A 25930-nucleotide genomic window follows, 5' to 3' on the forward strand; every position below is an offset into this window, starting at 1 on the left:
GATACTTTTCCTTCACTACTCCCTCTGGGAGTGTGTTCCATAGTCGGACTCTTCTAATAGTTAGCAATCTCCTAATTTCCTGTCTAAATTTATATATTGCCAATTTCCAACATTGTACTTTAGTTTAAAATGTTCTTTCTCCTCCTGGGCATTTTACTACCCTGCTCATTCCTGGAGTATTTATAGAGAGCAATCATGTCTGTTCCCATTATTTGTTTGAGTATTTGCTTTTTAAAGTGTGTGGTAAATCACAGTGTTGCTGTTGCTCCCTGATTAGATTGCTGAACCTCCTAAAAGCAGGAGGAGGGCTGATTAAACCAGTTGAAAATGTTTGCATCAATACTTGGGGAATAGTCCTGTAGGCAAATATCTATTTGTATGCAGTGCATTGAGCCTGAAAGGAATTCTACTCATTTTATGGATTTTAATCTTAGAAGCAGCTGCTTAATTCTTAAAGAATGACACCTGCCATGTTGCAGCAATACTTGAAATGGAAAGATTTTGCAGCAACCAACCTACCTCAGTGGCTGACAGAAGTAGGGCAGAGAGGGAGAGGGACAGAAAGATAAAGGATACTATTTAGCTGGTGTTAAAGAACATTCATTACCATGATCTGCTTCAGCGCATTTTAGTTGCTTTTAATCATTTTAACTGTTTTCTGAGTGAGTGTTTTCCCACCATAAACCTGCAGTTCATTGCTCTCTGTACGAAGAGACACCTGTTTGATCTGTGTCTAATGAAAACTTACCTAAACCTTTAAAGCAAACTATTGATTGAACAATTATACTTCATTCATACTGAAGTGTTATCTGTTCCCCCATTCAGTCCTCTGCTTCTTTATCTGACATTCTATAGACCCTTGTTAAAACTCCATTTATAAGAACTGACACATTTAGACTGTAAATCAATTTTCCATTTTCATTGTATTGGAGAAATTGCTCTTCAATAGGATTTCCTCTCTCAAAGCATAGGTTCAGTGTAGAACTTACATTTAATTGACCCACCAGGTTGGCTGTTGAAGCCCTTGCCAATGCTGCCCAGATGAAATAATCTGTAGTATTCTTATTGCTGAACAAGCTAATTCTATCTAAAATTAATGTTGAACTTTCTCACCTATAAAATAAATGGGTATTAAACTGGTTTGTGTGATACTGAAAAAATTTCCTGGTTTTAGACCATTTTGAACTTGTACATACCAGCTGATATTTTTTCTTTCAGCTCTGAAATGATTGGCACTAGCCACCTCCCTACCATTTAGTGGTATTTATATTGATAATTAATTAATGAATTTGTTTAAATATGGTCATTAATATGTTCAGAGCAATACCTCAAAGAATTGCATTGTCATTAAACTCTTAAAAGAACACTGAGCTATCTAAAAATTCATAGCAATATCCAAGAAGTGTCGACAATCCCTCATTCCTATCCCAAGGCTTTTAAGATAGAAACATCCCAAGACTCGCTTCTCAGACTGATGGGGAGATAAACATGAAAGGAACATTTTATCATACTTTAGGTACCTGAAATCCATTATTACAAAAAGATCTGTGCTAAATCAAAAATACTTTGATGCCTTTCTGAAGAGTAGGTCTTTTCACAATCATCAGCTCAGTCTGCACCAGCCCTGGAATGCTTTCTTCAGCAAAACCTTAAAGGAGCACCAGAATCTGCTTATGCAATTTTCAGTACGTAACCAAGCTTATCAACTTTCTTTTTAAACCCAACAAACTAAACCCTACCTAAATTTTTGATCATGTTAATTCTTGATCATTTTATGAGTATAGATGTAAAAAATACACCTTTTGTTTGTTTCCTAAATACAACATTGTCATATCAAGGCAGAAAATATTTTACAATAAGTGATTTATGGATTTTTTACTACTTTTTGAGATCATGATGTTCTTTGCAACTATTAATCCTTACTTGGATCAGGGTTATTTACCATCTTTGAAAAAGCAGTACTTTAATTAGGACATCACAAGGTTTCTTCATTTCCAATGAGAATAAGTTTGACTTTCTTGTTAGTTCTTCATGAGTTGAATCTTAGAAGCTTGGTATCTGTTTGAATGTGCTCCACTGCATTAATGAAGGCGTGAAAGGTATGAATAAATATTAACATTGCTGGATCTAAGAATTTCAGCTTCGGATCATTAATTTCAAAGTCCTATAAACTGTTTATAGTCACTACTCAGATTTTAAAATATATTATCATTATACCCTCTGCAAAGCATACAGAGTGAGAGTTCTCAGGTGGTCTTAAGTGAATAGAAGTGGAAGAATTAAATAAATCCACTCAAGTCTCTGTGGGAGTATGAATGTAGCATGTCTCAAATAAATTTTAATATTTTCAAACTTATGAACATTAAAGAAAAATAAATCTCAATGAAAGATATATTTTTTATACTTTTTGGAAAGTAGTACTTACAAGTTTCTATGATATGCATTTGGATTGCAACAAAATTGCAGTCATAACCTTGAAAGTCAGCTTGCTTTCTCTGGAATTTTCTAATTGAAGTACAAATTGAAGATTTCCATTTGTCCATATGGGCTCACTGAAATAAAAAGTCGGGTTCAAAACAATATTTAACTTCTCAAATCTCAAAATTGGAAAATCAATGTGGCATCATCCCTCTTGGTGTTGGGATGCCTCTGCTAGCAGAGATTTCAAAATGAAGAATACATGTGCAGATGTCTGATGCTTAAAAAAGTAGAAAAAATGTCTACATAAAAAAGTTAAATTATACTGAAGCGAAAAAACAAACCTGTTTTTGTTTCATTATCATTGGTATCTAATGCTTCTTTCTTGTTTTTTTTCATATTTTTCTTTTTTTGAGGTTCTGAAAACTAATGAAAAATATAAAAAGAAGAAGAGGAAACTGTTTATCTTAATATAGGTAATTCAGAGAAAGGCCACTTGACTTTCAAGCTGTCAGTGACAGGAGTCACTGAGTACAGAATAACTTGCTCTCATTTCCCCTTAAATAGATATACTTTCAAATTTGGAACAATTCTACTACTATGAGTGCTGAAATAGAGAATCTCTTTCCTCCTGCATATGCAGAGTAGAATAGTTGTACTGTAGATGAAGCAAAACAACTTCCTGTTGCCATGAAAAAACAGCCACCTAGACATGTTAGATCAAAAATTCTGAAGTTTATGAAAATTACAATAAGAAATTTATTAAAACAGAAGTTAATGAAATTGTAACAGTGAGTTAACTGTTATAAATGGTCATTTCACATTGCCGTGAATTTAAAGAGTTAAATTTAAAGCTATTGCCCATGTATCATGCATGCCTAGGACCAGTTAGTGCCTTCTGAAATGAGAAGGAATGTTAAGAAAGATGCAAAATAGAATTTATATGGGTATAAATAGCAAGAACAAACTACTTCAACTATTTTGTCAATTGAACCCAGATTGCTTTCCCAGACATGTATTAAAACAAAGAGAGGTCTTAGGAATAAGGAAAAACAATCTCCAACAAAGAAACTATCAGCAGACTAGAAGCTACAGTCACATGGTTTTTCCTAAATTCTTTCCTAAATGCTTAATCAGAGCAGCTAAAGCCCTGTATCTTCATTATTTTTTCTAGCTTCCTTGTAGCATGTGAGTTATTCTTTTTGTACAGGAATAGTATACAATTCCAGGCTTAAGTAAAACCAACCAAACCAAAAAAAAAAAAACCAAAAAACAAAAAACAATCTAAAACAAAACAATACAAAACAAAAAAGGGGAAAATTTGTTCACACAACCTTGCTGCAGACAGTAACAAGTTAACACTGCTTAATGAATACATGGTACTTTTACAGTTCTAAAAGGAAAATACATTGAGGCAACACAATTGTAGTGTTGAGGTAGTTTTATTATCCTGTTCCTATTCTTTTCTCAACATCTGTTGAGAACACAGGAGTTTCAGGAACAGCACACAGAATTTCACTTTGATGTGGTGTGCTCTTTCTTAAGCTCACTTTTTTCTGCCTTCTGTTCTTTATGCTTTTCTACTGATTAAAGGTGAGGAATGAGGAAAAAGAAGAAAACCAAAAAATTAGTTGAAAAACATGAGTGCAAAACAGTTGAGAGGCATTAACAATGAGGCAGATAATTCTGAGTGAGTGAGTAGGGGCAAGGACTAAGAAAGCGGTGGCAAAAATGGTAAGAAGATTGCTAGTCACAGAGAGAAATATTTCTAAATTCATAGATGTAAGGATTGACTGTTGCCTATTCTATCCTTCTAACATTCTCCTACCCACTAGATTATAGATGTCGAACCCTTTTCTTAATTTTTACAGAGGGTATGACTGTACCAAGACATCAGTTGCCAGGATATGGCTTTTCATCTCATTTAATAGTGTTGATATGTCAATAATTTGTTTCTCTGTATTTTATAAAGGTTATCATTTTATATATTGAATAGACTGGGATAACTGGACACTGATAATTTGCTGACACTTTCCTTATGCCCCTGAACTCAAAGGATGACAAATAATGCCACCTTCTAGGAAAAACTGAGGACAAATATTTTATCTCTTCTTTTTTGCAAGTGGTACCCTTCACCCTGCGATAATTTTCAGTGTTACTACTTGTTTAAGAACTGACATCTATTTTCAGTCATGTGTATCCATTACACTCTAAAATCTGAACAGACATTAAGGCTTTCTCTATATTGTTTGAATTTATTCTTAAAAAAAATGAAACAAAAACTACAACCTATGACACCTATTATGCTTGCAGATGTAGCTCCTTGTGTGAAGAGGAAGGAGAGATAAATGGAGATTACATTAATTAGACAGGGAATGTCATAGGGTGAAGCCTATAAAAAAACACCATTTAAATAAGACCTTGGTTATATCTGCCGAGCTCTATCATGTTAAATTATTGGGCTGGGATCACTGATAAAGCACAGATAATTATTATGGAGAAGGCCTACCCTAAAGAGATGGACTATATCCAACTTTCTCCAATAATTTAGGAAAGATGCATAGATAAAGTGCTAACAGCTTTTCATCCATGTAATAAGTGGGTAGGTCCCCAGAAGATGGCATTGATTTATTTATCAACAGGCAATTGACTTAGTGTAAAGGACTTTGCATTTTCTGCCATGCATTCTCACTGTCACAAATGGACAGATGGGACTGGAAGAGAGGGTCCTGTTAAACTGGATAAACACTGTTCTGAGTCAGCTTCCTGCTCCATCTTGAGGCTCAGTCCTCTGCCTGGACTCACTGCCTGGAGGAGGACACAAAGAGCTGGCTGTGTATGCATGAACAAAACAGCACCAGAAAACCTAGTTTACGTAAGAGGCGTGCACCAGGTTAACTACAAAGGGAAGTGGATTGGGACTCCCCACTCTCTTTTTCCTCTTTCACTTTCTTTGTCATGATGCCTCAGCTCCAGACCATCCATGGGCAAGACCAATACAACACCTAAGGACTGATGATATTTTTTTGTTCTTTGTTCTGTCCCTCCCTCGTCTGTCTGTATTTCTCTCCTGCTTTCTTTGCCTGGGCGGAGCACAACCATCATTTTCTAGCCCCTGCTGAAGTCTGTTATGGGAATGGGGAAATATAGAAGTATGTTGTGGCTTTTTAGCCAGTACCTTTGGGGAGTTTGTTGTGAGAGTTAAGAACTTATACTACAAAAAATTAAGAGTTTTTCAGGCACCATTCTTGTGAAAGTGTATTGTAAGAATTTGAGGGATTGTTAGATATTACCTCTAGAGTATAAAAAGCGGACCGGTTGCCAGCATTAAGGTGACAATACAATAAAATATAAGAGCTCCCTGATGTGCATCTGGTGTCTTTGTTCAGCCTGATGAGAATTCATAACAAACATCACACTTCCTACCAATGGGTTGTGACACAACATGAGAAAGTCAAGAGATTGGCCTTGGGTTATGCCTCTGGTGGCTTACACAGAATTTTTAGAATATTAAACAATAAATAGTGAAGACAGTAGCTCCTTTTGGGGAAAGTACACCCATGAATGTGTTCATCACTGCCAAAGGCTGAACTTACTTTGCCATCCAGGGTTTGGACATCTCAGACAGGTAGAACAAATGTCCTGTGCCCTTGAGACCATGGTGCTTATCACAGCTGGATTGGACACCTTGTCTGATGTGGGCAGCCTACACAGGCTTGTGTGTGTGCATATATGAGATAGAATAAGAATTGTAGTCTAACTCTTGTACTCATCCTACTTAGTAAATAAATCTTAGATTTTGTGTTACTGGGTTCCATCATACTTAACTTTGCCTTTGATTGATTACAAAGTCTTGGCAGCACAATGACATCTTATTTACTTACCTCTGATCAGTTATTGCAACTTGGAAATATATTCACAATTCCTGATGGCTCCCTTTTTATGATCTGTGTTTGGTCCTTAAACAGTTGATCAGTTACAGAGGGAAAGTGCAATTCACAGGAAATATCTGTGGGTGGGAGGAAGTTCAGCTGATTTCCAGTGTGGTAAGAGTAATTAGTAGGGAACAATGGATAGTACAGGGAAAACTGGAATAGCTGTGGGTGGCAGAGAGGGCTGTGAGAGGACAGGCATATTTTAAATAACTTGTAGTGTCTTGCAAAATTTCTGTGGAGGCAAGAAGACAGCTCTCATTCCTGCTACTAGGGAAGAAAAGAAGTGGTAAGAGATGACAGATAACCTTTAGAGAGATTTCTGCTGTTGCTAATTAAAAACGTAAGGGCTGTATTAACAAAGATGTAATCCTCTCCCATTATCCGCTTTTGCATCTTCTCATGTTCTGCAGAGAGTGGTGGTCATTCAAGCTTGAGAAGGAATTCAGATTTCCTGAGAAAGCATGCCAAGTGCTTATTCCACCTCTTTTGTACAATTTTCTTGGGATTCTCATTAAAGTTATCCTACTAAATAAGTGACTTTTATTTTCAAAACTTGTGTCCCTCTCCTGACACTCTCCCTATTTAATTAGAATCTGCAAAAATGTGGGTGTCTTAATTGTGAATGATCTGAATTCTAGAATAAATAATGTTATTATATTGACTGTTCATAAATTAAAAACATTCAATATAAGAGGAAAAAAAAAAAGAAAGCCAACATAGTGACACAAGTGAAATTGCTAAGCTGGTATTAGTAACACCAGGATTTCAGAAAAAAAAAAAAAAAGTAATTTTTGATATATCTCAAATCGTGACTAAAAGTCAGAGTTGGAAGACAGAAACTCAGCAATATTGATGATCTGTCTATACTGTGTAGCTACAGACACCTGCATCTTCATGACCTCCTTGGCTTGCAGTGACTCTCATTAGCTGCCTGCATTAAAAGCAGTGAGCACACACACGTTTAACTTTATGGTATGCTAGTCTAAGCTTCCTATTATGGCTGTTAGCTCATGATTAAACTACGTGTTCATAAAAATTGAGTATAAATAACTGCTTGCAGTGCTTGAGTGCAATTAAGGATGCCCAAATGCAAGTTTTTTAAGAGTAGATTACACCCAGCAGCCCTCTAAGATAGTTCCCTTTCACATAAAAGGGAGCAGCCATGGAATTATGCAATTTTCTTTTTCCCATCCAGCCCTAATGTTACTGGCTATCATATTAGCAACCACAAATTTAACAGCAGAATTTCTTTTAGCTTGGAAATAGTGTTATGGAAAAACCTGTAACTTGAGAAGAAACCCAAGGAAGTTCACCTCAGATTAATATTTTTCTTATATTTAAGAGGGTTTTATTAAGCCAATCATATTGACCTGCAGAATTTCAAAGCTCAGCCTTTAATTTCTTTTGAACTTCAACCATCTTCCTAGATTTTTTAAAAATACTTTCTCTAAGGCGCATTACAGACGAAAGAAATATTTCCTTGTTCTTTCTTCAGATATTATTCAGAAATCCAAGTGGTGCTTTGGACATTATGTATTGATATTATCTTTTTGTTATATCTGAAATCTGTTAATCTCTGAAATTACAGCATGACATTTATTCTAATTCTCATGGGAAAAAAAATTACTGCTGAGGTTAATTACTTGGTTTAGAAAAAAAGAGCAGTATTTACATTCAGAAATTTATATCAGATTGCACAGGTTTTTTTTCTGTATGCAGAATAAAGAATAATGTGTATAACCCTATTTTCTCTAAAACCATAAATACTAACCTGTGACTTTTAATTTGAACTTTACTTATACCACTCTTCTCTGGAAGCCCTAACTCTTCAAATGTATTGAAAACAGGGTTTCTCTTAAACAGGTTTTTTTTTTTTTTTTTAAGTAAACTCATCTCAATATAATGATAATACAGCAATTTTGCACATCTAAAGGGCTTTTTCATTTCAGACTTTCAAAGCAGCTTAGAAGTACCAAGGAGAATATTTTTAAAAGAAAGTTATATTAGCTCACTGATGCTCTTGTTAAACTCTGGAAAATTCTCGCTAACTTCAGTCAGAATAAAACCAGGCCAGTGCTGAGTGTCTCGGGATACCCTTCTCCCACACCATCCACACCTGTTATTTTACATAACCGATGATGTTAGGAAATAAATGCTCATTATTCATTTTTCACACTGAAGCAAGAGACCTGATCCATTTAATCAAATGGCAAAGAGGTCTGGGCTTGAATTTCAGAATATGTGGGTTGAGGTTTTTTAATAAAGATTAGGGAAAGAGTAAAGCTGTGCAGAAATTCGCTGCATGGGAAGGAAACAATTTTAAATTTTTGTCCCTAAGTATAGAAAAAAAAAGCTTGTAACAAAATTCAAAACAGGAATTTTGGAAGTTCTGAAAATTTTCATTCCTCATTTCTCCATTTATGACTCTTTAGCCATTTGCCCAAAGGTTTCTGCAGAGACAGGAGAAACAATTAATTTTTCACTTTCCTCAGCAGCTGCTGACAGAAATTACCACAGTTCCTCCCAGTAACTCGGATTTCTTCAGCAGAGGTAAAGAGTATTGCTATCAGCAGTATTTCCGTGTCACCTTCTTACACTGTCTCACAGGCCCATGCACATTTACACACATTGCATGGGGTGCTGCAGAGTCCTGACATGGAATAGAGTCCTGAAGCCCTTATCAAGGATAGCAGAGCAGGTCCAAACAGAGCTGCCCCAGGACTGCTCAAGGGATGTCTGAGGGCAAGTCAGGAAGGCAAGGATCACAAAATGTTGGCTGTGTATCCCTACATGGATCCCTATAGCACAGCCCAGGCAAGGGCCAGGGCTAAGGGAAGGGATTGAGCTCAGCACAGCTCTCATGGGAGGAGGAGACCCATGGAGGCTGATCCCAGACCTTATCTGAAGTCACTGCCACACGGCAGCAGAAGTGGCTCTGACCTCCCTCCCCAGGCCCAGAAGGGGAAGGAAGAGGAGTGGGATAGGGTGGATACTACAGTACTTGCTGCACCCAGGGCCTTAGTGATCTTATAAATATTTGTACATGATAGCTAGAATAAAGGGCTGCTTTTCCTTGCTCAAATATGGAGGAAGAACTCTTGGTTGCAGCTTGTTCATTTTCCTGCAACAGAGCAGCTTCACCCAACACCTGTCCATTATCTGAATATTGCGTGTCTCTCAGTTACTCAACCACATGGTAGTGAAAATGACTGTGAAATCTTTGCATTGCTGTGCAATTAAATATTACTTAAGCAAAAATAAAATTTTCAGTGTTTTGTATTATCCTCTCTTCCCAGTAATGTGGACAACACTGGTGATTCTCAGCTCCAAGCATCAGAAGAGAATCTGTTTTATACATTACTGATTGGAGCTCTCTGCTCAATTGCATATGTGTAGAAAACTTAATGAATGTAGTTAAATAATTTGCTAAACTACATGTGGCACCGTTCTTGATCATATTCATTTGAATTTCATATTCATGTATCATACCATTCATATTCATATCATATTCATTTGGATTTCCTGGCCATTACCCACTTTTTCCTATAGTTCTAACAAACTAGATTTTCGTATCATAGACTATTTTCATAGACTATTCATATGAATGATATGAATATCACTCATGTGAGTGAAACAGCAGTCACAATCCTAATTCCCCTGAAGTATTTTCTACTTTATTATCCAAAATTAGTTTATTGCAGACACTACATCTGTGAATATTGCCTTGGTGATTCACAAGAATGCTGGCTAATGTTTTGATCAGTTGAGTTCAGGGGAAAATATGGCAGCATAATCAGCTGTCAGAGACATTTCTTCTTCATGTGAATAAAACATTTGCCTGTGGTGTCAGGTGTATCACGAATTGTCAAGGAAAAAGATGGCTGTTTAATATGGAAGATGGAGCTCTCGAATATTCATTATTGTACTAAAATTTGAGGATGAACTTTTTTCACAACTAACAAAGATATATTAGGAATTGTCATGGTTTGACACTGGCCAAATGCCAGGCAACCATGAAAGCCACTTACTCACTTTCCCTGTCACACTTGGGCAGGGGAGAAAAAAGGGTTAATGAGTTGAGGTAAGGACCTGGAGAAAATACTCTAAGGGCAAAACAGGCTCATCTTAGAGACATAAAGTGAGTTTATTAGTAACAAAATCAAAGCAGGATAATAAGGAGAAGAAAAATAAGCCCTTAAAGAACGAACACCTTTTATTCCCTACCTCTCTCTCCTTTCCACTGACAGTATAGAGAGACAGGGCAGGGGGTTTGGTCAGTTTCTCACCCAAGGTTTCCTTCCTCTGCTCTGGGAGAGGAGTCCTTTCCCTGGTGCACCATAGGGTCCTTCTCAAGCAGACTTCAGTGCTCCTGAACTTCCCAGGTGTGGGTCCACTCTCACAAGCAGCAGACCTACCACACCTGCTGCAATGTGAGTCCCTCCCACAGGCACACAGTCCTCCCAAAACTGCTGTGGCATGGGTCTCCCTTTCCACAGGGTGCACTCATCCAAGGACAGGCTGCTCCAGCCTGGAAGCAGGAGCCGTCTCTCTCCAGTGGGTCTCCCATTGGGCCACAGCCTCCTCCAGGCATCCACCTGCTCCAGCACAGGCACTTCCCCCACAGGCCGTGGGTGAATCTCTGCATCCCCTGTGGATCCCCATGGGCTGTGGGTGGATCTCTGCATCCCCTGTGGATCTCCATGGGCTGTGGGTAGATCTCTGCATCCCCTGTGGATCCCCATGGGCTGTGGGTGCATCTCTGCATCCCCTGTGGATCCCCATGGGCTGTGGGTGGATCCCTGCATCCCCTGTGGATCCCCATGGGCTGTGGGTGGATCTCTGCATCCCCTGTGGATCCCCATGGGCTGTGGGTGGATCTCCGCATCCCCTGTAGATCTCCATGGGCTGCAGGGGCACAGCTGCCTCACCGTGGTCTCACCAGGGCCTGCAAAGGAATCTCAGCTTCAGCACCTGGAGCACCTCCTGCCCCTCCTTCTCCACTGACCTTGGTGTCACCATGTTGTTTCTCTCACACGTTCCCACCTCCTCCTCTTCTCTGGCTAGAGTTAAAACTGCATCACTACTTTTGTTTTGCTTTCTTCTTACATATGTTATCACAGTGGTGCTACCGTCATCTCTCATTGGCCCAGCCTCAGCCAGAGGCATGTCCATCCTCAGAGCCATCAGGGACTGGCTCTGCCAGACCTGATGGAAGCTTCTCTCATCTCCTCACAGAAGGCACCTCTGTGGGACCCCGACTACCGAAAACTAGGTGGTGCCAAACCAACCCAAGAATGTTAAAAGTGAAAAATTGAAATTGGGGATGCTATGGATTTTTATGAACTGTAGATTTATCAGTGACTGGTTTTCATGATTCACATCTTGAAGATAATTTCTGATGTATCTTCCCAAATAATAGCAGCATTTTGAAATTGTGACAATCAGAAGTGAGATAAATAATTTGATTGGAAGTCTTTTACTATGTAATATGAGAATTAACCTTCACAGGACAATCTTGATTATATTTTTTAGCAATTGGAAAATACAATTTAAAAAAACAAAAAACCCAAACTATTTTCTTAACTCAGTCAAATAATCTCAATAAATTTAGAAGAAATCAGTACAGGTTGTGCAGGCTCTTACCCCCATTTTCATTCCTTTCGTTTCCTATAATTTTATATTTTAACATTCCAAAACTTTTGTGATTACAGAAAATTTTGCATGGCAGAGGAAAGTGTGTTAATAATATAAATAGACTTTCAAAATCATATCTTTAGTAGTATCTTTTGATGTAGACTAAATTATTTGGTACACATAAAGGAGCTGGTCATAACACAACTATGTGTTCTCTCTCATACTCTCTGTGTGCTTATAATGAATATTTCATTGCTGAACATTTTTTTCAAATCAGTCCAAATATTTTATATGCTCACATGAATATATATTATGTCTATTTTTTCCTTTTTTGTTCCTACAATTTCCTACAGTGAAAAGGCTTAGCATAATTTGACACCCCAGGGTATGTTCCATATTCATTTAAAACCTGGTTATCACTGAAGTCAGAAAGACACCTTATGTCAGTGAAGTTTGTTTGCAGTAAGCTGCAATCAGATGTAGGAAATGTGCAACCACGCACGTCCGCAAATGACAGTTCTGTTCTTACAGCATAACAGAACTATCTGCAGTAAAATCAAGTACTGCCTCCGAGAAGTCAGAACTATCTTAAAAGTCTAGTTCAAAGGAGCAAATTCTCACTTGTTTCTACCCTGACAAACTAAGGATAAATGAATCACCCCTTTATGCTTCATGTAGTTCAATTGTTTAGTAGCACATATATTCAGAGAGTCAGAAACAAACTTTTCCTACTTGGAAGTCATTGCACTGTCAATGTTTTTCTCCAAAAGAAAAAGGGAAAAAACAAAGCGTGACAAATGTTAGTTGAATTTTAAAATTAATTCAGAGAAGTTGTTCAGTTATTTTGATGATATGAACCTGTGTAGAAAAGGACATAAAATAATGAAGAGCAGACACTTGTCACCAGAATAAATAACACCACTCCTGGATTGCAGTCTCAGCAGTGCTGTGCGCTGACTTGCTCACTGATACAAGAAACTGGAGCAACATGACAGGTTGAAATGCTTGCAAGGTTCTGCCCTGTTACCTTCATAGCAAGCATCGTTTGGCCAAAGGGGACCTGGGGTTAACAGTACAAGTGGCTCCTGTTCTCCCTTACAGTCCCTGAGAGCGGGAAGGATTCACATCCCTTTGCTTGGTCGCCCCTCTCCGGGTGTCCTGGAGGAGTCACAGGCACTGGAATAATCAGCCTGTCTGTAATCCTTGTGTCGCTAGATGTCCCTGCACACCAAACTTTGGGAAGATCCGCCTGGACTACCCCGACACCTTCAGAGGCAGAGCAGCAGCCACAGGGCAAGAGAGGACAGCCATAAAATTTGATTGAGCAGAACTTGACCATTATTTTTTAGGTAACAATTGCAGTAACTAAAGCAATGCTGAAGATTATCCACCCTGTATTACCAAACATTATTATTCATTGACACAAATGTAAGATCTGTGACATGGTATTGACAGTCAGCATCATTTAATCTAAGTAATGTCTTCCCTCACAAGGGTAAAAACGATGTATTGAAATCAGCCTGTTATGCCTGTTCACTCAATAAACTTGAAATACCCTTGGTGCTCTGTATGGAAGGGCATTTTTACGGCGGCAACCATCATAAAAATTTCAGAAAACAGATATAATGCTACTTTAATTAAAACTAACATTTGCATATACCCATTTGAATACAGTAAAATAAGTATTTTTAAAGAACTGGAACAGGACATATATTTCAAAAAACTCCTTTTCTAAATTACACTAATTTTGATCCAAAAATTCTCCTTGATTAGTTAGGATTTTTTAATGGTTAGAAATACATCAAATGTTTGCAAAATCATTTGTACAGTAGCGTGATACAGGGATATTTGTTTTTGAGCAGCACTAGAAAGCTCGTATGCAGCAATTATTTTGTTGTCTCTTGGAGGAACTAAACTTGGCAAGAAAATCTTAGCATATAACCAAGCATTAGATGTCTGCTTGGTGTGGGTATAAGTTTCTTTGTGTTCTTGGAGGAAGAATTTAGGCTTGGCTCTTTCCTTTCATAAGAGTAGAATATTGCTTTTAATAACATGCTTCCTATAGATGCCTGCTTCAGAAATTCAGCATCAGGACAAAAAAGTGGGTAATATACACTGATAATTTAAAAATACTGATTTTTTCTCCAAGACTTCAAAATTTGAATCATATTCCATACATGCAGAAAATAGGAAGAGTAAAATAACCATCAGAAGGAAGTGGCATTTTTTTACAGAACTAAATCAGTACTCCATCTTGGTTTTTTTGTGGTGTGCTTTTTCAGTTCATTCAGTTATTGCAACTCCTTATTTCTGCCTGTTGAATTAGGGAAACAGCAAATGATCAGTGCTGTTTCCCATACTGTGGAAAATGGTGCTGTAAGTCGCAAGGACTCTTCCCTAAAAATGGAATCTGTGGAGGATTCAGAAGCATCTGCATGCAGCATATCCTTCCCCTCACTCCTTTCCTATTTATAAAAAGTGACAATATTTAGGTTTACTCTGACCCTGATATCTTTCCTTTCTGTTATATAATCTTGGGTGTTTTGTTATTGGGTATTGATTGGTTTGGTTGGCTGGAGATTTTGGAGGGGCACATGGGGATGTTTGAGGGGTATTTTTCTTCTTAATTTTATTTTTTTGTTCTGGAAAGTATTCATTAGAAAAACTTTCCCTTTTCCCTTCAGGGCTAGGAAGATTTCACTGAAACCTTTTTGAGACTGAATTACAAAAATGCAAAACTAACTCAAAGAGTAAAATTAAGGAGAACATACTTGGGAAGTATCACTATATACTTGTCCTGGTCTTACATTTTTCCTTAGGCAAGCATCACCAGTTGGTAAAGAGTGAATATAGGGCTAAACAAACCTTGAGGAGGTCTTGTTCTTCCTATATAATGCAAGATATCTCACTTTTTTTTTGTTGTTTAGGGTTTTGTTTTGTTTTGTTTTTTTGTTCAGAGCATTTTTGCACAGACCTCATCTATCTGAAAGATTTGTGGTTGGACATAACTGTCATGATTTTCTTGTTTGTCATAATTTTCTTGTTGCCTTCTTGTTTTCTTTGCCTTCTTGTTGTAGATTGAACATCTACAGGCTGTGCACACAGAAGCTTAGTGTTACACTCAGTTTCAAAGATGAAGATACACCTACTGTTTTGCAGTGGAAAGCAGACCAAGGTATTGATTGCTCTGGAGAAAAACTCCACAGTGAATGTGTGAGAGACAGAGATTGCCCACAGGGAGAGAAATTTTAAAGTAATTATTTTCCACTAATAAATTCCTTGTTTGGCTTTAGAAGGAATGAATAACTTTATTTTAGTAAGGAACACATGACACATGGATTTCTGTATAACAACCTAATGCACTGTTGCTAGACTGCCAAGCTGTCTGCTCAGTTTTGTTATAAAGTTGTACACAAGTAACAACAGTGCTATATTTATAGCTAAACCACAGCACACAGTTTTTTTGTGAGGCTTTATTCTAGTCACTGCATCCTGTGTGAGCAGCGGGAATTGCAGAGATCAAATGAATGCATGACTGTGGGCTGGGATCCCCACTGATGTGTGTACCACTAATTCAAGTAGCCAAATATGTGACAGCATATGAGGCAGGAGATACTAAGAGTATGAACCTCCTGCTTCTTCCTTATCCTTTTTTTTTAAACTGCAGAAGTCATATTTCAGGAATAAGTAGAGATTTATTCAAAAATATATTTGTCAGAAAATCTTTCATAGACCTTCCTGAAGAACCTAGTGCATGGAAAATTTTACTATTACTTGTGTCAATTATTTGCACTTTTTTCTAAGGGATATTGCTGATTGCTTTTAATGTTCCAAACAGGAATGATAAACAAGGAAATGTATCAGAGCTGTACTGTAGAAATGTAAGCCAAGTGTTTGAAGTGAAATATTCTCACCTTTAAAATGGTCCTTAGGCTTAACTCTATGTTTGACACAAGCCTAGCCAAGCCTCAGAAGCAGAAAGAATTTAAGTAAAACCTTCACAGAATTACATTAAGTGTCAATTTGTAGCTGCTGTCAGCTGGTCATTTTTGTAGGGAACACCATAACCACTCAGGCAAATACAGAAGCACTAAGTAGATCAGCAAGTTAAAGTATATAGATGAAACTTTAAAATTAATTCTGTGTTAGAAAGGCATAATTATCTACTCCAAATCTGGCTAGTAACTAGGCACTAACATTGCTAATTTTATGAAAGTTCCTGAAAATGTTCAGTATCAAAATGATGAAGACATTAATTTCCCATCTCATACAGAAAATGTCACCTCCAGCAGCACAGCAGAAGGTGATTGATGATTATTTGCTAAATAGAAATATTCCCACATCCTGAATCTGTAGAGTGACTTCCTATGAATTCCATAATTACTCTAGGAGACAACCACCTCAACTTCCCCATAGAAGAGAATAATACTTAGTCTGATTGAAAAACAGGTGTTTAATAAAGAAGTTAAAAGGTATTACAAACAATGTTTTTTTCTCTTAACATCCATTCTGGTTACAAGGGAACAAGAAAGTCTAAAATATCTTTAACTGGGGTCACAGGTCACCACAGCAGTGGCTGTAACAGTAGGAATGGAATCTTTAGACTCTCATGATATTTTAAATTAATTCTCTACAGTGACATTTTGCTATAAAAGAAAGGCTTCAGTAAAGGCATAAGACTATAGAAAACTGTTACAGAGAGCAGAAACCCAAACATACTCAAGCAGGAATAGGCCTGAAAAAAGAAAAAAGCTTCCCTTTTCTATGAAACACTCTGTTATAGAGAGTGACTCATATTTTGATTTATTTTTTTTTTAAGAATCAAAAAATGGAGATTTTAAGTCACTAGCTATGAACAGGTCAGCTAGCCATAAAGCCTGACCTTGTGGCCTCCCAGAGCTTCAGCAGCTCTTGAGGTTGTGACTAGCTCCTGATGAGCTGTACCAGCAAATGCAATCATACCACTTTTCATTTTCTTATAATTATTTTGGTATTGACCCTTACAACAGGATAGAAGCAAGCACATTTAATTTTAAGGCAGACTCCGCTAGAGATGACTGTGTCAGCATTAAGTCATAGACTTTTTAATGATTTTTGCACATTGAACATGCATAGGGAGCTCATCTGGGGAAGGGACATCTAAAAAGAAATTTTATTTTCTAACCTTTTTTGACAGTCAGTGATGGCAAAAGTAGTGTGAAAAGTTATTACAAAAGTGATTCATGACAGATAATTGCTTATAAAAATACAAATGTGGGAAGCCAGGAATTTCAGAACGCCCCAAGTTTGGAGCTCCAGGGAGTTTTACTTTCCTGAACTGAAAAACTGTGTGGATATCATCTCAAGAAAGGTCATTCAGGTCTCTAGACTCTCCTTGTCAAAGAATATGAAGCCCTTGGACTCCTGGCAAGAAAGGGAAATACCAAAGCTGTAGGATTTTCCTGGGTCAGCATTCCCTGGAGGAATTCAAAGTGTCTCCAAACGACTCACTTCAAATACAGTCAGAGACCTTTGTAAATCCCCCTCCCATGTACTTACGTATGCATCTGAAGAATCATAACATATTGCTGCTTTGCTTTATTGAGAGTTCAGGGAGAGAGAAATTGTTTGAGTTTTACTGGGTTAAAGGTCAAAAAGCAATGTCTCTTGACAGGCATTAGCTATCCACCTGCACACCAAGGACATGAGCATTGTACTGTCCAAAGAACCAACGTATTAGGTGTCTTTGGGGGTCATTCTTTAACCACCTCAGTTTCCTCTAATCTAGCTCACGTGCTTTTGGTCTGCTTTGTAGACCAATAAAAATGTAAATTAACACTATTCCTCTAATTTATTATTGTTTTATTTGCAAAAGGAATTTAGGAATCTTATATCCTCTGTCCTTGATTATGGCAAAATTATTAAATTATTTTCCTTAAATGCTCCATGACTAAATAAGAAGACATCATTTTAACAAATACTTAAAGAAGTTTTTCTGTAAGAGATTTCTTCAGTCAGATTGTCTACCTTCTATTTCCATGGATTATTGTACAGTATCCTCACAGTGACAGGAAAATAATGATCTATTACACTGGCATGAAATCAGCATGGTGTTCCTCCAGCAATACACTAGATCAAATCATGAACATAGCAGTAGCACAGCAGTATCATTTTGACAATGATTCAAACTAGCATATCATTACTGCTACTGTAAATCACTTCAGAGATGGAACATGTTAATGCCTCATCAGACTGATGTTGCTGAAGCAAAAAGCATTAGCATAATGCAGGGGTGATGTAAGTGTGATAGGTAAGCTTTCTACTACTGCTGTAATGTTAAGTATTAGCATAATGCAGTGGTGATGTAAGTATGCTAAGTCCATTTTCCCTCTTAATCATTCTTCCAATTAATTTATCTGTGGAAAGTCCATATATATTCACTTTACATGTGAAGGTCAGATTGTGCTACTCTGGTACTTATAACTAATTTAATTAGGACAATCAAGCCTGTTATTTGCATTGCTTAAGTGAATGAAAATTTTGCTGTTGACTTAAAAGAAATAAGATAAAATTTCAGTTGAGAAAAACTGTCCCATTCACTATAAGAAACTTTGATGCTGAGAGAAAGACTAGCATAACACATTTGCTGGAAATTTAGGCAGATGCCTTCAGCTCCTCGTGGTTACCTACGATTCCTGGGTCTTTTTCTCCCATTTGATGAGATGGATGAGACCAATTGGGCTCTGAGACTGTTAGAATCCTTGAAATGTAAGACAAAAATACAAAGTGAAAATATGGTGGGTTTGAGTAAAAGTACTAACAAAAACTATCCCCCAGATTTTTATAATATTATAAGGGTGACTGGATTATTTCCGAGGCATAGATAATTCTTTTCAAGTCATTCAAACCTGCATCCAAACATCCACAATGTTTACACCACAGTTCACTAAATCCCACAATGATTGCAGAAAATTTGTTTCTTTGTAAGTTATTTATGCACAAGATTTACTCACTGAAATTTACAAAAGAGCTTAAGCAGCTTAAACTGAAGAAGGTGCTGGGCCAGTTTCTCTATACTGTGTTTTGCCAAGGAAAGTTAGACCAGATGATCCTGGATTTCCCTTCCCACCTGGTATTTCATGATTGAACAGATTGTGGAAAGGAATTGCAGGGCAAAGGCAGTTAGGGCAGAAGTGCCTGATAAATGTGATTTATAGCAGGTTTCTGTGAGTCAGTACATCAGTTTGTTATGTGATAAGTATTACACATCAAGCCCAGTATATACCCCCTTCCACAGCTGTTCAGCAACTAAATTTCAGAGCAACTTTTCATCAGGCTGGTTGCAGGCCTGCACTGGACATCAGTTCCCAGGAATCCATTAGCATTCCAAGTCACTGAGCAGCAGGACAATTCTCAGCCTTCCCACAGAACACCACAAGTGATTTAATGTTTTAATACTAAGAGGTTTTGCTGTGGTTAAGCAGTCTGTGAGTGCTGTGTAACCTACCTTAGTATCCTGGAAAGATTTAACGAGACTTCTCTGTCTGGTCCATAACCAATCAGGCCTGCTTGTAATTTGACTTTCTCAATGACTATGCTCTTCATTAGTTGCAGTCAAGCAAGCTTCAGGATCTATCATTTTACCTCTTTCTCACACAGTCTTTTCTCCATACTCACCTGAAGGGAAATTCACTGTCATTGGTATGCTCCTTCTGTGCTTAAGTTTCTTCTTAACAGAAAGCAAAATCATTGTTCCAGCGTCAGCTTTCACATACTTACCCTAGAAACTATTTTTCCTGTTAGATTAAACTCACATTTTCCTACATATGCAATTAGAGAATGTTTGATTCATTTACATTCTGTTTGAAAATCTAATTCACTTGGGCTTCTTGAAATTCTTACTTCAATAAATATTCTTCCTCTAATAACTTCCTCGTGCTAGAGAGAAAATATATCTGTGTATATATGCGGTGGTTTTGGCTGGGTTGGAGTTGGTTTTCTTCATGGTGTCCAGTGTTGAGGTTTGTGCTGAAAACAGGGTTGATAAAATAGAGATGTTTTTGCTACTGCTGAGCAGGACGTAAACAGAATCCAGTCCTTTCTGTTTTTGTATGGCCAGGCTGGTGAGGAGACTGAGGGTGCATGGCAGGTTGGGAGGGACACAGCTGGGACAGGTGACCCAAACTGACCACAGGGTTATTCCATCCCACATGGCATCACACTCGTAATACATAAAGTGAGGATATAAAGTGAGGGAAGAAGGAGGAAGGGAGGGATATTTGGGGTGATGACATTTTTCTTCTCAGATAGCTACTGATCACGATGGGGCCCTGCTCTCCTGGAGGTGGCTGCACATCTCCCTAACTATGGGAAGCAGTGTTTTACTTTGCTATATGGACTTTTTTGTTTTCCCTATTCAGCTGTCATTATCTCAACCTATGACTTTTCCAGCTTTTAATCTTCCTCTTCTACCCCTGATCCCACTGGTGGCAGAGTGAGAAAGTGGCTATGTGAGGCTTGGCTCTTGCTGGGGTTAAATCACCACAACATATTACATATGTAAAAATATTTAAATATGTATTACCAGAGATGAGAAGACAGAGAGCAGTAAAAGCTCAAATAGATAGTCCTATTCTCCCTGTTCTGCCTTGTAATGTTAAGCAGCTTGCACAGGATCTGTGCCCTTTCCTCTCTTTTTATGACTTTATCTTGTCTGAAAGAACCCCATGGATCAATGCACCTGAAATTCCTCTTGTCAGCTCATAACAAGAACAGAAAATGGTTTGACATGTAAGAATTTTAGAATGTCTCTAGATTTCACTTAGCATTTCCAGACAAATTTTAGGTAGAACAAGGAAGAAGAAGTAAGCAGACTCTTGAGATTTCATTGAGATAAGGTGACTCCTAACCATATTTAACTGTTGATAAAAGTATATCTGCTCTCATTTAAAATAGAAAATAGATTCTTCCTTTACCTCTCAACAGTCCTATAGGGCTCTGGAGGAATAGGTGGCTTTCACACTTTTCATTTATTAAGGATGTTTCTCTGTGTCAGTTTTGATTAATGAATCTCACTTTGACAAGAAAGGCTGCTGTGACACAAAGTAGTTACAGGGTATGTTTTAAAGAACCTTTCTCATTTGCCTAATTTCTTAGCTATCATGTGGTCTGTCATTTTCAGCCAATCTGCAGCAGCTAACTGACTCAATGAAAGAGTGCATCCTTATTTGTCATAAGCAATTAAAATAATTCACTACACTGGAGCATGCATGCAGCCTGTGCACAGCTGAAGAACATCCTGTAGGTGAGAAGATTCTATTTTCCCTTCAATTATGATTTTGATTTATGTGTAATCATTCTTTGTACTGTATTCAAAGAAATTTACAGAGCCATTACAAATCTAAAATCCATGTCCCTTGAATTTCTGCCAAACTTTACTTGTGCTCTGCATTTGATGGCATTAGACAAATGAACAGTAAAAGTGCACTGGGTCAACTGTGGGGCTCTATGAAGCATGGGAGTTCTGTTTCCTATTTTACTTCCTCTGTTTGTGATGGAATAATGGGTTTTGTTTGGATGTGTATTTTAGCTCTGTTCATTCACCACTGTAACTACTGGAAGCCCACTGATATTCCCTGTAGTCTGGAGCCTATAGTCACTGACCGTTTTATGAGTTCTTCTGCTGATAGCAGAAAGTGAAGGACTAGTTAGTCAACAAAACTCTGACCCAGCTGATGATTGATTGAAAGCTATTCCAGTACCTGAGCTATATCTCAGAATATGTGTAATTACTCTGTAATTTAATCAGAGAAATCCTCTAAAATATAGAAAACTTTGGATTATTTTCAACTCCAGTAGGCCCAGTACCACAGAAGTAGAGATTCATACATGACCAGAGAGGAACCACTGGTCCTTCTGGGTTCTTCCTGCTTTCTCTCAGGTGCTTATCAAATAGAATTTGAATTTTCCAGTTCTCTGATTTTTGCATCAACTTGTTCAGTAATTACAAATCTTTAGTAGATATTGGTTAGATAATATACCTACATTACTTTTCTCAAGACATTGGTGAACGGTTGCAGGTAAAACTGATGGAACAGACACAAGTAATGTTTATTTTACCACTAGAATTAAAGTAGCTGAATAAAACACATAACATAATGTAAACTTATCCCCAGACCTATCATCCTCTGACTGCGATCTGTGAAGGTGTAACTTCATTTGAAATCATCAATATGTCTTTAAGAGATAATTTGATTCTTTGTTCAGTTGCCCACTGCCCCCCCCCCCTTAAAATTGCGATATATACTTTAAACTGTTAATTTTCTGTGCATGGGATTTATTCTATGGTAGGAATACCACATGTTTGCTGACACACAAGCACACAAATTCTGTTTTCTGGCTTTTTCTTTACAGTTTCTTTTACCCCAGTGGCCATGCTAAACAATGTTTAATACATTTAACTAAGAAATGAAAGTCTAAACAGAAGACTGGATTGGTTTGGGTCCTTCACAGGAAAAATGAATATTATTTTAAGCATTTTTTATTCATGTTATGGTTTACACCAAAATGAAAATGTATGTCTTTTTTGAAAAGGGGAGATTTCCTTGACTCCTAGTGTTTGACTTGTCTGTCAGCATCCCAAAAAAGCTGAAACCCCTGTGCCTGACCAGTCTGTCATTGAGGACCTTTCAGTGACCAATCCTCATGGATCAGAGGGCAATTTGACTGCCTTATTCAAGGACACACACTAACATCCTAAGGGAGCCCTCTCAGCAGATCTTCCCACCTTCCTTCCCTCAATGGGTTTTACACTTTATTGCAGTATGCTACCCATTGCCAGCAAATGTCATTGCTCATGAAGGACTCATACAGAGTTTACGTAGTAAACTACTATATACAGCATTACAGAACAGAGACATGAATTATGATACTCTGTTGTCTTAAAGCCATAACATTCACATATATACAAGAAATATTAATTTTATTAGGTGCACTTAATAAATTATTTTCTGAAGAAGGAAATTCCTTCATGGATCAGACCTGAAGTACCACAGCAGAACCTTTATTAAAGGCTTGGTTCATTAGAGTTCATAAATTACCAGTGGCTTCAGTGTGTCTGACTAGTGCAGTAGTGAAATGGAGCTTTGCTAATTTAACTGAAGTATCTGACCTATATCTCTTCCAGAGCCCCCAGCTCAAGAGACTACCCAATCAAATAAAACTGTTTTAAGATGTGTTTTAGTCCAAAGAAATTAATGGGATCACTTGAAGCTGAAGTATCTGAAAGGCAATGAAGCTATAATTCTCAAGCCCTCATCTCAAATGATAGGTTATGATTTCACGAGCCTGTAGAAACATCAGAGGCAGCAAAGACAGGCCTATCTGACTGAATGCATGAGCTGAACCAGCTTTCCAATGACTGACTGTGTGACTGTGTGCACAGGCAAAGCAGTGATCACAAAGCACTGATGACAAAGACACTTCTAACAATCCTGTTGTAGCTGTTGAGCATTATGCAAATATTTAAGGAAAAATGACAAAATCATATTAAGGATAATAAATATGCTTTCATTCCACTTCAGAATTGATAAATTATTAACAGCTTAACTTCTCCAGATGATGTGCCTGTGCAAGGGAAGCTTCACTAATTTTCAAGACTCTGTAGACTCAGTTCCTGGCAGCAGCCTCCAGTTGCCTTCCCCTGGTACCTGAGAACCATAACTCAACAGGATAACTGTCATGGCAGAGGACTAAAGGACACATTAAAATATGCCATTAATTAATGAGTCATGTGTGGCACAGTAAAAGAGCTCTGTAGAGTGAAGCATTTATCTGGAAGAAGCATTTATCTTTATTCTTGGTGGAGCTTTTGCTCAATAAAGTTACAAGGCACTTAAATATTCAGGCCAACCATACTGTTGCATAGAACCTAAAGAGCATTATCTATGTCCAATATATAACTTATTAGTTCAGACCAAATGCTTTACTTATGTGACTGGAATATTCTGCTAATCTCTTCAATAGTGATTGTTTACCTGAAACAGATAATGTTTTTATTAACCAACAAAATGTTAATCATAGCGGAAGATGATTAAAAAGTAATGGATATGCTGGAGGTTAGGTATAAAATATTTCTACTTCATTTGTATTTGGAAATAAAATTCGTCATTTAATTTTCAAATTACACCACTCTTAGTAAACACAATTATATTATTTTATGTGCAATATTTCAAATTCTATTTGGCCTTTGTAAGAAATTGATTTCACATTCAAAATCAAGTTGTTAGGTGAGATTATGTAGAGAAAGACAGCTGGGTGTCTACAAGGTGCCAAAAACTCTACAGTCGAATCTCCTTACTGATCTTCTTCAGCAGCACGCCTTTAAGGCAATAGACTAGATAGAGACATAAAGAATATTGATAGATATCTTAGGAGAAAAAGGCTAACTGCTTGCAATTTACTCTTTGCAACCACTTATGAATATAGCTACCCAAAATCAAGTTTAGTAGCACCCTAAGCGTGAAGAAAATAATATACATCACAATAGAAAAGGGAGATAAGCCTGATTTCTAGTAAATGAAGGGGACACCACTCAAGAAAACGAGCATTTGTCAATGTAATCAGTACAGGCACCATGTCATGTCTATCAATACTTAGGGAACTAATGCTACAAAAAATGTGAAATTAAGATGCAAAATTTTGAGAGATGGCAAAGAAACTACTGGCAGTGCAGCCTTAATCAAAAATGATTATATGTATGACAGAGAAAGACTTTGTTTTACATGTGTTTAACTTCTGTATTCCACCACTCCTTTCTTGTCCTATCACTTTTTCCTGTAAAGACAAGATAATCTCACATTCTATAACTGCATTTATTGATGTGCTTTATTGGTATATGGAAATCTGAATATGGAGATGTTAGAAAGAAAAATGTGGCAAAGTAAGTAAAATTGTTGCTTTAAATCGCATGGAAATCATCAAACATGGAATATTTCTCACAAATATCATTAACAAAATATTCTTTTTCTTAATCACAGATTTTCAAAATCTGTAGTTGCAAAACACTATTGGTTTATTGGTTAATTATATCATATGAAAAGAGTGATAGAAGGCTAAAACTCTTTAATCAAGTAAAAAAAGAAAAAAAAGAGATCAAAATAGTTTGTGGTTTGACCAGCATCAGATCTTAAAAATTCTTTTTTTCTTCTGAGATGAAAAAGGAAAAAAAACTTCTAAATTTTACATTTACCAGCTCCTATTTGAATAAGTAATGTATTAAAAACCAAAAATGTTTGTTTTATTTTTGATTTCTTTTCTGAAATTACTTTGCTTGCTCTTGTAATATAATATCTACTTCTTCAGAAAACAAATTTATATGTTTTGAAGAAGTTATTTGTCTATTTAATCAAAACCAATGGCTTTCTTAAAAGCATAATATGGGATGTGAGGATATATTTCTGCTAAATTGCTGTTACCAACCACAAAAAAAAAAGTTGTGTTCAAACTTGATTTTTTGACAATTGGATAACAATTGTCAAATGTTGTCAGATGACAATTTCTTGCTATAAAGAAGACATCAAAACAGTAGAAAGACTGATATACTCTGCCACCGAGACTTCCACCAATTCAAATCATAGTAATTTATTTTTGACTAAAACACATTTACAGAAATGAAAATAAACCATCAGCTTTCAATGAATAGCTACATGTAGACTTTCATTACTAGTGAGCATAAAATACCCAAAATATGAAAATCTATTCAGAATAGTTAAAACTTTTATTTTTTCTAATACAGACACATATCAAAAAACCACAGATATGAATAAGATGATGAACGTTATTATAATTACTTTCTATCACTATGATTAGAACATGAATACAATATAGAATTTTAAGTAGATGCTAAAACACTTTTTGGTCTAAATGACAAAACCAGAAATTGTAAACACAGATGTATTGTTGAC

The sequence above is a fragment of the Ammospiza caudacuta genome, chromosome 1 (assembly GCF_027887145.1).
Source record: "Ammospiza caudacuta isolate bAmmCau1 chromosome 1, bAmmCau1.pri, whole genome shotgun sequence".
NCBI classification, from domain to species: domain Eukaryota; kingdom Metazoa; phylum Chordata; class Aves; order Passeriformes; family Passerellidae; genus Ammospiza; species Ammospiza caudacuta.